The sequence below is a fragment of the Haliotis asinina genome, chromosome 13 (genome assembly GCF_037392515.1).
Source record: "Haliotis asinina isolate JCU_RB_2024 chromosome 13, JCU_Hal_asi_v2, whole genome shotgun sequence".
Taxonomy (NCBI): Eukaryota; Metazoa; Mollusca; class Gastropoda; order Lepetellida; family Haliotidae; genus Haliotis; species Haliotis asinina.
In genome coordinates, this window is record NC_090292.1 from 21554081 (window position 1) to 21570099 (window position 16019).

The following is a 16019-nucleotide window of genomic DNA, read 5'->3' on the forward strand; positions in this document are numbered from 1 at the left end:
GAGTGTGACGTAAAATCAACTCACTCACTTACTCACTCACTCGGGTTTCGTGATGTCATTCAATTTTGTGATCAAGTGAGCTTATATGGCATTACACGGAAGGTGTTTAGTATTCTGTTTGTTACTCGTCCACATTAATCAAGCGAAATCGCCGAAAAACGACCCAACAGTGGGCAGACATTTGCAGTGAGAAAATCTAGGTCACGCGTATGAATACACATCTGCTGTGAAACCATGGGGTTTCTATCTTAATAAAGTTCCAAAATAAAACCACAATAAAAGGTGTCATTTAAACTAATTAAACAATCGAAAACACAACTATTGAAATCACAATGCATTTGAAATGACTAAAAAGTCTCATTAGGTAACCAATAACAGGGATTCTCTTGAATGTGGCGGAAAGTGAAACTTTAGTTTTACGCCGAAGGCTGGGATTTGAAGACGTGTCAGTTTACTCGTTCAGGTTGATTACTGAATTATTCACGGCTCCTGCAAATATTGCAAGTTTTGAGTAAGTGATGAGTGAGTGAGTAAGCGAACGCTTTACCCCCTTTCCTACCCTGACGTTTCGCGCTGCTTTCAACGTACTGCGGTTATAAAGGGGCGTGTCAACCTGGACGTTCCAGTTCAGATAGTCATTGGCCTCGAAGCCCAAGAATCCTTTTCACGGAGAATCAGCAATTGAAATCAATAATCCTCGGATCCGGTACGTCCAAGGGAGGCAACTCACCATGCCTAACTGAGGTGCTATAGACGAAGGCACATGAGGATACACCAATCTTGTATCTCGACAGTACACAGAGCGTTGTAGGTTCATCACCTGTATTTGAACGTGTGATGTTTAACCTCACATTAGAGGGCTCAGAAGGGGCACATGTTTTCACACGCATCTGCAAACGTATGGTGCAGTGTTAGTATAGCGAGAGGTTTCTACCATGGGAAACATTATTTACAGCGGTAAACATGCACATTTATGTGTGTAACTGCATTGCAGGTGCCTGTGACCTCCGCAGTGATGACCAATACGAACATTGGGTGAGTATAGTTTTATGCCTCTTTTAGTAATATTCGATTACTATCACTGTGGTGTGCTCTAAAATATACCCATGTGGAGAGTCGAAAAAGGGACTTCGGCGTGACGAGCAAACAGCTTAACCACTTGGCTACCTCACTGCCCCTGTCAAATATAGCCTAAAGTGATAAGGTGAATCTGCGTCGACTAAACAGGACATATATGTCATTCTATACATTGGAAGCTGTCTAATTCGGACTCGACTGGGACCGACTTTTGTGTCCGAATTACGAGGAGTCCGAATTGGACTGGTGCGAGTCAAGAGTTAGCTCCCTTGACCAGGACATACGCATGCACAGTACCTTAATGATGAAAGACACAAGTATATGAATAAATGAACAATTGAACAAGTAAACATGTACTGTATAGATTAATTTATTTACTCCATGGTTTGATTGACAGCATGGCCATGCTTTACTTGCGGAAATAGTCCCTCAGGTCGGTTTGTTTGTGTTGTGCAAACCGCCTATTCAGTACAAAGTTTTGCTTCACTGTTTCTGACGACAAAGCACATTACAGCATCCTGCCATAACTTCTACCGGGACCAACAATTCGGTCCGAATTATATAGAGAACCGAGTTACTCTACCCGGGGTAGAATAGGCCTTCAGCAACCCTTGCTTGCCATAAAAGGCGACTATGCTTGTCGTAACAGGCGACTAACAGGATCGGGTGATCAGCCTCGCTGCCTTGGTTGACACATGTCATTGGTTCCCAATTCCACAGATCGATGTTCATGCTGTTGATCACTGGATTGATCAGTGGACTCGGTTATTTACAGACTGCTGCTATTTGGCTGGAGTATCGCTGAGTGCGGCGAAAACTAAACTCACTCACTCACTCACTACATGTACTGCGTGATGATTCTGTTAGGTTGTGTTTGTGTAAATCTTTACTGGTTTTCAGCATAATGTGGAGAAATACGGTTGTGAAGTTATCGGTGCTTAGTTGTAAGCTGCTCGAAAAAGGGTATGACATCTGTTTTGAACATTTTTCCACTTGCTTTGATGAAGCAGATTTTTGTTTATAAAGTCATTGCAAAATATGCTATACGCTTTCATAGCATTGAATAGTATTTCCAAATTAGGAGGAATGCAGGGTATGTCATTTTTAATATTTGGAGCGAACCCTACATTGAATATGTTTTCAATGTAGATAGTAATCCAGTATATGTGTTTAGCCAAAAAAGTACTACGAATTCTTTATAGGAAAAGAAATACATTGTCATCTTTAGGAAGTCATTTAGGAGATAAACATCATGTGTTGGCCAATTTCCGGGTGTTATTGAGTATTTGAAGCACGGGAATGCATTTGGAACCAACGGCGTCAGCCGGAGGTTTCAAATGAAATATTCCCGTGCTTCAAATACTCAATAACACCCGGAAATTGGCCAACACATGATGTTGATCGACATTGTAAACAAAAAAGTAAACCAAAGGGGTTTTACTGTCTGCACTCGTTTACATCGAGTATGAGTACAGCAGTAAAGTGTCATCAGCAGGCCGTTTCAGCTGGTTCCCATGGTAGCATCTGGAGTTGCTCATTTGTGACGTCATTCTAACTTTACGTCATAATATGATTTGAATGACGTCACCACTGTTGATGACACAACAAAACAATTGTTTACGTGTAAATACGCAGTGAATAGTCTTGCAGTTTCCGGGAATCTAATACATTTGATCATGTTTTTCAACCAATCAGATTACAGAACACAGTGACTTTTGGTTTACAATTAAGAGACAAACATATGTTGGCCAATTTCCGGGTGTTATTGAGTATTTGAAGCACGGGAATACATTTGGAACCGACGGCGTGAGCAGGAGGTTTCAAATGAAATATTGTAAACAAATCCGACAATATCGACGTTTTAAACAAAAACGTAAACCAAGGGGTTTTACTGTGCACTCGTTTGCAGCAGTGTACAGCAGTGAAGTGTCATTATCTGGCCGTTTCATCTGGTTCCCATGGTAGCATCTGGAGCTGCTCACTTGTGACGTCATTCTGACCTTACGTCACAATATGATTTGAATGACGTCACTACTGTCAATGGCTCAACAAGACAAATGTTTCTACGTGTCAATACGCAGTGAAAAGTCTTGCAGTTTCCGGGAATCAAATAACATTTGATCACGTGTTTCCACCAATCAGATTACAAAACACACTAACGTTTGGTTTACAGTTATAAATGTTATATTTGACAGTAATTGATGGCCATCTCTCACTATTGGTATGTTATCTTTTGCCCATTTGAACTGTAGGGTACCAAAGACCCACAGTATTCGGTGTAAATTTAACTTACTTTAATATTGAGCCTAGTTTTCTGAAATTGCTAATTGCTGAAGGGGTAATGTCCAGCTGGGGTCCACCCAGGAAGCAAATATCCTCACTCACTGTATGTTCCCACAATCCAGTGGTTGACATAATTTCGCTTGTTTTTATCTTGTACTTGTCTTCTGTAACTGAGCTGTTTGGGAGGTACATGCTAGTTTTATATTCGTATCTACGATATTCTAATTGTTTTTTCCTGTATTTCGCTGACAGGTTATTAGAAATTACTTCTATGTGTTCTAGAATGAATACTTGTTTTTAGTCACAGTGTGGCTGAAATATTGTCGATATGACTAACATCTTCTCTCTCTCTCTCTCTCTCTCTCTCTCTCTCTCTCTCAATCAATCAATCAATCAATCACATGTACTAACTGCTGAGGTGGTCATTTTCATATTTACCGTGTCCTTGTAATTCAGACCAGGCATGAAATACGTCTTTCCAGAATGGGCTGTTGAGTTTTGCTATAATGTGTCTTCAGATACAATGGTCCCATTTCGATGGGGTTCAGTTGGCGGTGAGTGAGTGAGTTTAGATTTACGCCGCTTTTAGAATATGCAGGCAATAGCACGATGGGAGACACCAAATATTTGTTTCGCACATTCTACCCATGTGTGAAATCGAAACGTGACTTGGGCGTATCGAGCGACTACACCTCCACCCCTGCCTATGAATATGTGCAAAAAGAGAGAGAAGCAATAAAATCATCATTCAAATTGAGTGGGGGTGTATATCTTAAAACTCGAGTCCTACTTGAAACGTTTCAAGGAAATTTCTAAGATCGACATCGTTGTAAACAGCCGAACCCCGTTCATCCGGTCTGAAGCGTTTCTAGTGGAATGGCCTGGGTAAACACGTCTCCAGACAAACGATTGCTCGGTAAAGTTGTTTTGTAAACTAAGTCTGCAAGTTATCGCCCGAATACTGTGGAGATCCGGGTTAGAATTGGTTCTCAGCAGCCCATGCTTGTCATAAGAGGCGGTGAGCGGCACCGCGTGGATGCGGCTCGCAGACTTGGTTGATGCATATGTCACCTTAACACAGCGTAGATCACAAAGCACTTTGGTGATCGTAAGTCACTAATTATCTAACATTAGTGCATTGAGAGAGTTAGGTTAAGACCCGTGAAGGTCCCGGGGTAGAATAGGCCTTCAGCAACCCATGCTTGCCATAAAAGGTGACTATGCTTGTCGTAACAGGCGACTAACGGGATCGGGTGGTCAGACTAGCTGACTTGGTTGACACATGTCATCGGTTCCCAATTGCGCAGATCGATGTTAATGTTGTTGATCACTGGATTGTCTGGTCCAGACTCGATTATTTACAGACCGTCGCCATATAGCTGGAATATTGCTAAGTGCGACGTAAAACTAAACTCACTCACTCACCCAGTTAGGTTAACCTTAGTAAATCCTGCTTTGTGAAAGGAGTACCTGGACTTTTTTCGAAGCTCTCTTTGCGCTAAGTTAATGTTAAGCTAATGTTAATTACGTCTATCTTAGCGCTAAGAGAGCTTCGAAAACCTTGGGCCTGGACTTGATGAATCACTCTATATTCGAGTTAGGTTCAATTTTAATCTATTCTTATGCTCATTGAGATAGATTACGGTTCAAGTTGAGTATGCCGTCACTCACTCACTCACTCTATGTGTCGTATACAGATGGACATATGGCGCGGCGTGGTGGGTGAGTGAGTGAGTGAGGGTTAACACTGCTAGGAACAGTGTTGGCGTTACGTGACAATGTGTCAGCTGAATGTTGGAGGGAGTGAGGCATCCATTAGGGATGGGTATTGCCAACAAGAGAAAAATTAAGAATTCGTTTTAAAGTTTGAAACTCGAGAAAAGGCGTCTGCAGCAGCGTCCGTCACTTTGATTTGTTTATCCCTACAACGAGTGCCGGTTTATTCATATGGTTTAAAGGTCACGCAAATGCATTTATATGACCACTAAACATTCTCAAACTGTAAATGTATAAGAATATACAGGAAATACAAATATTGTCAGTATTTTGACTACATCACGAAATTACCGCCTTTGCTCACGGAGATTGCCGATCGTATCGGGCGAACCGGTTAGCGAAAAGTGTACCGCAATATATTATATTGTGAAGTCGGAATATTGCAATATACCGGCTAACCTGTATTTTTGTCCACCCCCACCACACAGTGTTTATGCGTGTTTCTGAAAACGAAAGAGCTGATGTCAGAATCAAACCCAGGCCGTTTGGGAACAACTGCAATGCACAGTCTGCTGCAGGGTGCTTTCATTTCGTTTGGGTAGTTCAACGCCACATATTCTTAGATAGAATAAGTGTATATAGATGACAACTTCTTCAACACTGGAACACGACATTTCGATACAGGTTCTTGTATCGTTTTCAAAGTGAAAACACTTTATTTACACTTTGAAAACAATACAAGAACCTGTATCGAAACGTCGTGCTCCAGTATTAAAGAAGTTGTCATCCATATACACTTGTTCTATTTACTTCCAACTTCTGAAATATGCCTCTCAAGCAAGTCACATATTCTTGACATGCATGGTCTTGACTTGCATGGGTTTTGTTGGATAGTTTTGTTTCAGGGTCTGTCAGACGACGTTAGCCCTTAATCGCTTGTTACAAAAGGAATGAGTTTAGGTTAACGCCGTACTCAACAATATTCCTGCTGTATGATGGCGGTCTGGTCTGGAACAGACGATCCAGTGCTCAGTAACATGAGGATCGATCTGCGCAATTGGGAACCGATAACATGTGTCAACCAAGTCAGCGAGTCTAACCACGCGATCCCGTTAGTCGCCTCTTACGACAAGAATGGGTTGATCAGGGTCAGTGCTACCTGGGAACATCGCGGACAGCTTGGGTTGTTGAAGACGTAGTTTAACCCGGAACTTCACGGATAGGTTCAAGGTTCAAGGTTCCTCTTACCACAAACATGGGATGCTCAAACCCGGAACTGGTTCTGGTTCAATACATCTCTTATAAGAAGCATGGGATGCTCAAGGCCAATTGCAACAAGGAACTTAAGCTTCATGGATATTATGCTGGTTCAAAGCGCCTTTTACGACAAGCATATGTTCAAGTGTCAAGGCCAATTTGAACTTGGAAGTTCGCGGATCTTATGCTTGTTCAAAGTGCCTGTTACGGCATGTATGAGTTCCCCAAGGCCAATTTTCACAAGGAATAAGGAGGTGGTTGAAGGCACTGGGGAAGGAGCTAACCCTTGTAGAATTACCATTGAAAGAAATAATCTCTGGTTTCTTGAAACCGTAACATGACACCTGTTTCACACACCTGGTTTCACCGAGAATACGATACGAGATACCTCGAGACTGCATGTCTACACACACAAGAGAAAACCTTATCGCTACATGTTCTTACAAACTATCGATTTCACCTTACTACATGACGGACTGGCTACACTGTTTATGTGTGCCATTCACCATAATCGATTTTTTGTGCACCAATTCATTTTTTTTTTTTTTTTTCTTTTGAGAGGGTGGGTGGGTGGAGGGGGAATGAGTGAAAACCACATCGAATTGAAACGTTTCTCGGTTCAAACTAATCACTAAGTAGTCTGTAAGCTGCATGATAAAAGCCACAGGGATGGAAACGTTCCCGCATACGCGTATAGACCTTTGAGTAAATTTCAGAAATGTCCCTTCCTGTCTTGCCGATTGGATGAGTGAATGAGTAAGTGAGGGAGGGAGGGAGTTGAATTCAGTGCAGGTGAGGACAGTGTGAGTGAGTTTACTTTGTCGCCGCTTTTAGCAGTATTCCAGCAATGTCTCAGCGGGAGACACCAGAAATGGGCTTCTCAAATTGTACACATGTGAGGAATGGAACCCGGGGTCTTCGGCGTGACGAGCGAACGCTTTACCCACTAGGCTACCCCACCGTTCGAAGATAAAAACAGCATAACAGTCACCCTAACGTGTCAATGTCTCATGACGTAGACGTGACGTACATGATGTGAATTCAACGAGTGAATTCAACCATGTAATGATGTTTGTAGCCGAGGATCCGTACATTCGTCAGGGACGCAACTCTAACTCATCAAATAGAGGCGCCTCAAAAAGCTCAGCTGATTGTCATGATGTGACAATAATTTACATGTTCGTTTGTTTGTTTGTTTGTTTGTTTGTTGTTTGTTTGTTTGTTTGTTTTTAACGCCTCAGTCAGCAATATTCCAACTGTACGGTGGCGGTCTGTAAAAAATCGAGTCTGGATCAGCCAATTCAGTGATCAACTGCATGAGCATTGATCTTCATGGGGCATATTTCAGCCAAATCAGCGAACCTGACCACCCAGTCCCGCTAGTCGCCTTTCAAATGAGTGAATATGGTTTTATGTCGCTTTTAGCAATATCCTAGCAATCCCAGCTACACCTAGGTTCCTTGCCTCTTAAAACAAGCTAATTAAGTGTTACTAATCTATTCTAACCAGGAACATCGCGGGTCTATGACCAATGGGATTACGATAATAAGTATTAATATAATGATCTCACGTTTACACCAATTCTAATAATTTAAGATTCAACCACAATCATGTCATAACCAAAATTTCGTGAAATGAGAAATAGGGCCTCTCGCTGGAGAACGCGAATTAAAATGAGTGTTACAAAAGTAGACCGAATCACATGTCCTTACGGGTACCCATTCTACAGCAGCTGTACTGAAACTGAACACGTGTCTACACATTAACGTTCCACAATTCGGATTAACTGTCATTACTGACGGACAAATCGGGAATATTAATAATAGCGGTATAAAACTAAACTTATTCAGTATCAAATAAAAAAATTCAGATTGCCGTCTAATATTTGCCTAGAATTTAAATACACAGTATTGATGCATATTCTGAATAAAACTTTACTTCTCGCAAATTCCTCCATGCAGTAAACTGCATGCATAAATCAGTTCATGCATAAATTAGCTCTTGCACCAGCGCAAGCTCCTAAACCATGGTTCCGTTGTAGTCTTGGAGGTAGAATTTCCTTCAAGAGATCTAAGAGTTTGAAACGAGGCAACACTGATCCGCTCACTAATTACAAGCCACTAACACACGTGCGAGTGGTTTACACAGGAATCTAAATTTACACCCTCAACCTGGAAATCCATCTGGGATAAAAGACCTGCAAAGGCAATCAGTGTTTGTCGTAAACACACAGGGCGCAACTGTGATGTATCGCTAGTTGAGAGAAGTCGGTATTTCGTACTACCGGAAGTGTCGGTCATTGTGCGCCCGTTTCCGTGCGGCTGTTTCGTGAATTTCTCACAGGCAGCATATGAAGATCAGTCTGTACGGTGGCATTCGTCAACACTCGTCCCTTTCCGTAACTTCCAATAAGACGGTATACGGCTTGTTCTGGAATAACAAGAGTGGGTCGAGTGTTTTAACGAAACTGTTTTATTATTTATATTATTTGTGCCTTTTTAAATAGAAACTTCAGTGGATGTGTTGTTTGAAGAGCGTTTAACAAAATTCGTTGCTTAAGGAAATCAAAAAGAATTTAATAGTGATATCCAGTGTGGTTCCTCACTTCAACTTGTGGACCTGTGAAGGTGCAAGGCAGAATAGGCTTTATGCTTTTCACAACATGCGAATATGCTTGTTGTAAGAGGTGACTTACGGGATCGGGTGGTCAGGCTCGCTGACGTGGTTAACACATGTCATCCGTTCCCAACTGATGTTCATTCTGTTGATCACTGGATTCTCTGGTCTAGACTCGATTATTTTCAGACCGCCGCCATATAGCTGGAATGTTGCTGAGTGCGGCGTAAAACGTAACTTACTTGCTCACACCTGATGATATGTATCGATGTGTTTCGATATCACAACGAACAAATCGATGCATCGTAACGCGAGACAGGAATCCCGCACGAGTATACTGATCAGTGCTTCAGCACCTCCGCGCGACTGCTTGTTTCGCCAAGATGTTGATTGGCAGTCTATGACTCACAAGCGAAAACCGTGTATAATTCACCAACAGAGTCTTGTTTACAAACACCTCGTCTGCTGGGGATAAGTGTCAGGTATTTATTAACCGGCAAATTTAACACCAAATGAAAGACAGCGAGAAAAGCGACCGTGGTTCGCCTGTCAAAGTTGTCTCCCTTTGGCCAACTGCCGCGAATGCAGTTTTAATTGCATGTTTTAGCATTCGGAACAGATGATATTACACTTCCAGCTATATATAGAGAGGATGTATATATACTGAAGGCGTATTTCCACGACTGGCAGATCGTTCCCAGAATAGACTTACGTTTTTAGTTCTACTAAACAACACTACTTGTCGGGGTAAACAATGAAGCCATTTTTTGCAATTGTTTGCTGGTAATAGCGGGACTTTTGCAAGTACATTCGTACGGAGGCTATTCTGAGAGATCTGCAGACCGTAACAAACCAAAGATTGTGGAGTTACTGGGATATAGCAGTCTCAGAATATATACGGCTGTTTGGAATGACAGATTGGGTTTATCACCTTTTGATTTACTTCCTAGTATAGTGAGTGAGTGAGTTGCGTTTTACGCCGCACTCAGCAATATTCCAGCTATATGGCGGCGGTCTAATAATCGAGTCTGTACCAGCCAATCCAGTGATCAACAGTATGAGCTTTGATCTGGGAAGTTTGCGATGACATGTGTCAACCAAATCAGCGATCCTGACCATCCTATCCCGTTAGTCGCCCAAGCACAATAGCCTTTTATGGCAAGCATGGGCTGCTGATCGAAGGACTATTCTACCACGGCTCTTCACGAACGTTTCCAAGGCTTAGTCAACAAATCTGCCGATGAGGGATTATCTGTCTATGTGTACATGACATGCGTGCGTGCGTGCGCGCGCGCGCGTGTGTGTGTACGTGGCATGCGTGTGTGTAGTAGCAGGGGGTATTGTAGTTGTGAGGGGACGGGTTGGCTGATGTGGTTGTCATCGTGATGTAGTTGTCTACAGTAGATTTTGACTTTAATACGTGGGGTAGAATTTACTACAATTTCATACACGTGGTCTGTGTAGGCGATGTCCCCAAGGATGATGTTTTCTTCCTTTAATTCGACATTAAATTTGACTTTGGTGGCACTCCCCTACTCCCTTGGAAACTAGCTCTCTCAGGAAATCCGAAATATACATTCTGTCCTTCCCGGGACGTCTGAAACTAAATTTGAAACTTCTGAGCACGCCGCCGGGGTAGATTGGGTACGAACTGATCTATGGAGCAGTAGCGATGGAATAAACTACTTACAGTTTGTAATCATGACGCAGGATGGGTGCCACCGGTTGACTTGACTGAGACATGGATGGACTGGGTCGGGGGTGAGGGGATGGGGGATGGGGGTAGGGGGATGGGATGACGTAATATATAACGGAACTGACAGATACGGAAGGTTTTGAGCTCCAGATAAGATTGAGCTAAATTGGGTACTGTACCTACTGTATTTGTTTGGAGAGGGTATGAATATTAATGTTGAGTGGGTGTTTCATTTTCCGTTATCCACTGCTTTCAAATATGTGGGTATTTCAGTATATATCACTGACTACTATCATGCATATACTGCCTTAAGTCATACCTCACATGGATACAGGGTGTGACGCCCATTTCCTGGTGTCCCCCGCCGTGATATTGCTGGAATATTCCTAAACGCGGCCTAAAACTTAACGCACTCACTCACTGAAGTCATACCTAATGAAAACTAGTTTAAATATCATGGAAATTATTTCATAACAAGTCACTCACCCTATACTGACAGTACAACACTAGTCCTATACTGACAGTACAACACTAGTCCTATACTGACAGTACAACACTAGTCCTATACTGACTGTACAACACTTGTCCTATACTGACAGTACAACTCTAGTCTTATACTGACAGTACAACACTAGTCCTATACTGACAGTACAACACTAGTCCTATACTGACAGTACAACACTTGTCCTATACTGACAGTACAACACTAGTCCTATACTGACAGTACAACACTAGTCCTATACTGACAGTACAACACTAGTCCTATACTGACAGTACAACATTAGTCCTATACTGACAGTACAACACTAGTCCTATACTGACAGTATAACTCTAGTCCTATACTGACATTACAACCTTAGTACTGTACGCTAGTCCTATTGTACCCGGATACGCAGCCTATCTATCTCCTCATGACGTAACATGGTTGATTCAGGACTACAGCCGAAAGAACAGTATGCAGTAGTGTTGCAACAGTGCAGCGAAATATCGATATATTGCTATTGTCGACTCTTCGATAGAACTTAATCGTAGGTGTGACTATCGATTGTTTAGTTATTGACTTCCGTTGATAAATGCGCAGCGCAAAATACAGGAAGCGTCAGTTTCGTTCTCTTTGAGACTTGCAGCTTCCTGGAATTAATGCTTTGCCTGTTCAGTTGATCTGGCTTTCAAGCTTGGTGTGTGTGTGTGTGTGTGTGTGCGCGCGCGCGCGTGCAGGCGTCCGTGCGTGCGTGCGTGCGAAAGAGAGAGACTTCCACTCGGCTTTCAGGGAGCAAAAGGCTGTTCTGTTGACTTGCGATTCGCACACGCACTCACGCATACACACGCATACAGACGCGCACGCTGAAATCCCCAACAGTTTGCAGATTAAATTCATCGTTCCCAAGCGAAGCATTTCTACATTGTTTTTATTTCTTATTTTTGTGCTTTGTTTTTGTTTTTGCTCCATTGAACACGGACTATTCGCTCTATGGCAGAACTGAGGCAAACGTAAACACGTCTAAATTTCCTTAAGCTCACGAACAACCAATGTCTCCTTTTCATGCAAACGGAATTCACAATGAATGAGAGAGAGAGAGATACAGACAGACAGACACAGAGAGACAGACACAGAGAGAGACAGACAGATTGACAGAGAGGGGTGGGGGTGGGGGTGGGGACATCGGTCAATAAGCCACACGATTGATCCACAAGGAAATCCACCCTCCCTCCACCTTGTTCGATTTATCGACTCTGCGGATTATACTGAGCCCATTTGGCAGGTCGTGTTTGGACTTATGGTTGGTTGTTATGGTTGGTTGTTATGGTTGATTATTAGGCAGTGCATGGTAATTACCCTGGCAGCCTCGGCCTCCCAATAACTGGATCGTCCCAAGGTTATGATATCGTCAAGACATGATGACCTTGGGGTTGCGCCCCTTAGTCATGACAGGATCCAGATAGTGAATGTATTGAATTTTGGGTTTGCTTTCTTGGTTTTCTGTTTTGTAAAACATGACGGTTTCAGATAAAACGTATATGTATTTCAACTACAACAAATGCTCCACACTGCTTGAATCACAGGTTTGATTCTCATCTGGGATACAATGTGTGAGGCTCATTTCTGCGGACTCCCGTAATATTTCTGGACTGCTGCTAAAAGCGGCGTAAAACCAAACTCACTCACTCTTAAAATATCAGCGTGCGGTGAGAAATGAATGTGAGCCATACAGACACGCGCAAACCTGATAGGCACTGGCCCGACACTACAAAGCAAGCGCATAACTGCAGTTTGATATATTGAGTTGGTTTGACTTGAGTTCGTTGGACTTAACAACACAACGGCATTGTTCCAGCCAGACATCAACCCGTGAAGGTCTCCCCGGGGTAGAATAGGCCTTCAGCAACCCATGCTTGCCATAAAAGGTGACTGTGCTTGTCGTAAGAGGCGACTAACGGGATCGGATGGTCAGACTCGCTGACTTGGTTGACATATGTCATCGGTTCCCAAATGCTCAGATCGATGCTCATGTTGTTGATCACTGGATTGTCTGGTCCAGACTCGCTTATTTACAGACCGCCGCCATATAGCTGGAATATTGCTGAGTGCGGCGTAAAACTAAACTCACTCACTCACTCACTCACCCAGACATCAACGAGATTAAGTCTACATTCATAAACATTTTAAGTACAAGGTCCCAAAAGAGTTTTATTTGAAACATAGACATCACATCATTATGGTACCATGGCATCACATTCAGAGGCAAACAACCCGTCATTTCCCATCACATACTCACAATTTATGATACAGATCAACTTTCCTTCCTGTAGTTTACAATGATAAAAACACATCCTTCAGATTTTTCGCTTCCCTTGCATGCCCCCCCCCCCCCCCCCCCCCCAGTCAAGCAGAATGTTGTGGTGCATTATGAATGACATCACTTATAAAGAAGAATTAACATAGTCACCAAGTGCTACTTCAGTTCTTTTCTGATGGTGTGAGTGCCTCTTTGGTGTGAAGCAATGTGCGAAACATTCACTGTCCCGCTAGCTCGTGGCTTGTAAAAATCCTGTCGGGACAGTAAATCTCCATAGCCACAGGTACGACTACCCATATTCTAAATAGATCCCTCTCTACGACTTGTTAGGTTATAGTCATTTAATGCAGCTTGTATTCAAATTTCGGACTAGTGGATTATTATGTGGGCTGTGGGCTGGTTACTCGCGGACATAGCTAGCCCGGATGGCAAGCCCGGATGGCAAGCAAACTTAGGAAACTATTTCCCCATAGTGAAGTGAAGATCCATGTCTTCACAACCACTGTATGTCTCAGGAGCGAGCGATTGGGTTTAGTTTTAAGCCAGACTCAGCAATATTCCAGCCATAGGCGGGGGTCCGTAAATAATCGAGTCTGTACCAGACAATCCAGTGATCAACGTCAGGAGCATCTGTCTGCGCAATTGGGAACCGATGATATGTGTCAACCAAGTCAGCGAGCCAGGCCACCCGGTCCCGTTAGTCGCCTCTTACACGCATAGTCGCCATTTGTGGCAAACATGGGTTACTGAAGGACTATTTTATCCTGGATTTTCGCTTGTCTCTCGACGCGACTAGAGGAAGCAGTAATCGGGCTCGCTGACGTGACTAATGCATGTCATCGTGACCCAGTTAAGTGTTCCCGGTGTCTATTCCTGGATTGTCTGGTCCAGACTTGATTATCGATCATATTACAACGTAAAATATTGCGGAGTAGGACGTGCAGGGCTATCAAGTGTATACATATGTGTATGTAAGCTTTTGTTTGTTGTTCAACACTGAGCCCAGTCGCATTCATCGATATGGCAGCGATCTGTAAATAATCGCGTCTTGGCCAAACAATCCAGTGATTGACACCAAAGCATCGAAGGTGACATACTCCAGATGGGAATGTGAGAGTGAGTTTAATTTTACGCCGCGTTTACCAATATTACAGCAATATCACGGCGGGGGACACCAGAAATGGCCTTCACACATTGTACACACGTGAGGACTCGAACCAGGGTGTTCGGTATGACGAGTGAACGCTTGAACAACTAGGCTACCCCACCGCCCCAGGTGAATATGTTATCTGGATAACGAGTTTGAGGGTAACGTTTGTCGGTGTAACTAAAAAATTACAAGACACGTGTTTACTATGAGACGCCATCATTTGTAGAAGGTGGTTCAGCAGGCGGCGTGTTCGCCTTCCACACACTAAGTGGATTTATTTCCAAGAGGCATTACCATTGTGTTACACCTCCTTTAGGCTATATCAAGGCAAACACACGAATCGAATTATTTTTTGTAGAAATGTTGGTAAATAGGTTTATCTTTAAATGCTCAATATCACGCATTTTCGACAATATTTTGGCCTATCCATACTCTTCATAAAATGTTAAGGAACACAAATGCTTGGCCTCGTTACATTTTCATTTACTGAAATTGCAAATCATGGTATGATGCAATGGAAAAGTAAAAAAAAAATACACACGATAATCAAAATGACATGAAACTGTCTTGAGCAATGGTGTGCTTACAAATCACCAAAAGCATGTATCTGTGAAACACTTGGGCGAAATGAGCTGCACTGATGGAGTAAGATGTTATCATAAAGGTTCAAGTAAATCTGGGACAGTAAAGCAGTGTTCATTAACGCGCATGACCACCATGAGCACAAATACAAGCTGCAGTGTAATGTTCTGGGATTCACTCTATAACGCCAGTGCAAGGTCATCCAGAATCTTGGGGTGAATATGGATACCATAAAACACGATGTCCAATAATGTCCCAAGCGTCTCCATTGGTATTAAGATCAAGTGGCATTGCAGGCCACTGTATATGTGTGATGTTGTTGATCTAAGCAACTCGAACCGTGAGTTGAGTTTAGTTTTACTCCGCACTCAGCAATATTCCATCTGTATGGCGGCGGTCTGTAAATAGTCGAGTCTGGACCAGACAATCCAGTGATCAACAACATGAGCATCGATCTGAGCAATTGGGAACCGATGACATGTGTCAATCAGATCCAGTTAGTCGTCTCTTACGACAAGCACAGACGCGTTGTATGGTCGTGAGAGTTCAAGTGGGTTAGGACGACGGGAAGGTCTAGTGGTTAAAGAATTTACCCGGGCAAGACCCGGGTTCGATTCCCCACACTAGTTTCTAGTGTCCCTTGACGCTATGTTGCTGAAATATTGATCAGGAAGGTGGTAGTGACAGTTCCACATGTTGCCTTGGGGTATTTAAGATATTAAATTTGATGATGATGATGATGATGATGATGGTGATGATGGTGGTGGTGGTGGCGCCGATGGTCAGGATTTCACGATAATGATGATGAGGAGGAGGATACTTTTTACGATGGCGGTGCTTACTG